Genomic DNA, 1,046 nt, shown 5'->3' with positions numbered 1-1,046 from the left:
AATTATATTTGCCTTGCTATTATGTACGCTTGTTGGGCTTAAATCAACTAGCATACACTTGTATACGACTATAGCCATGGCATCCGTGTATAGTTTCAGCAGTTGAATTTCTTAAATACCGCCTATAAAATACACAGTTTTACACCACAAATCTAACTCTGTCATCCCCAAATATTTACTTGCAATTGCAGTTATTTTTCTCCGTTATATTATATGTGATGCATTTTGTTTCGTGTAAAATTACTTAAATTTTAGGTGAAACTATTGTTATTGTTGTTTCAAATTACACTAACCATACTAGCATTAAAAGATAAACAATATTATAAATTAATTTGTATATATATACCTATATATATATGTAAAAATATACGTTATCTATATAAAATACTGTTATACAATGAAGTCAGCAGTGTGTATGTGTGTGTGGGAGACTGGCTGCGTTTGTGTGCAATTTTGTATGCATGAGTGTGTGTTTGAATGAGTGCGCGCATGCGTCAGGAAGTTTACAAATGATCTCATGTTGTGATATTAATATTTGAATAATTTTTGCACTGTACAAATGTTGATTTGTTGCGCCGTTTTGGCCCAGCATCAATGTAGTTGTTAACGAGCCTCATTACACGCAGTGTATATCCACTACTATGTACAATAGCAGTTGTGTTAATAGTTTTTATTTTGTTGTTGCTGTTTTGCTTATAGCTCTCCCACACCCAGCCCCTTTATTTTGTTTGATTTAACTATGGATAAAAATTGTTTTGCAATTAAAGCATTGCAAGAGACCACGAAAGTAGCACGCTTAACAGTGTTGCATTGATTGAGACAAATTCTGAAAAAATTAAAAAACAATTTTTTTTAAGAAACCGCTACATGGCGTCACTTAATAACGCGCTAAATGCTATTTGTATGTGTATAGTTGCTAGTTTTGAGCAAAGAATCGGAAATAATTTTTAAGTTGTTCGAAGAAATATATATCTTAAGTTTCTACATGGCTCCCAAATGGAAAAAATACAATTTTCGAGGATATACACGGCATGAAAATCACTTTT

This window comes from Bactrocera latifrons, unplaced genomic scaffold, assembly GCF_001853355.1.
Source record: "Bactrocera latifrons isolate USDA-ARS-PBARC rearing strain unplaced genomic scaffold, ASM185335v1 scaffold_14, whole genome shotgun sequence".
NCBI lineage: Eukaryota > Metazoa > Arthropoda > Insecta > Diptera > Tephritidae > Bactrocera > Bactrocera latifrons.
Note: the sequence above shows the minus strand (reverse complement) of the source record.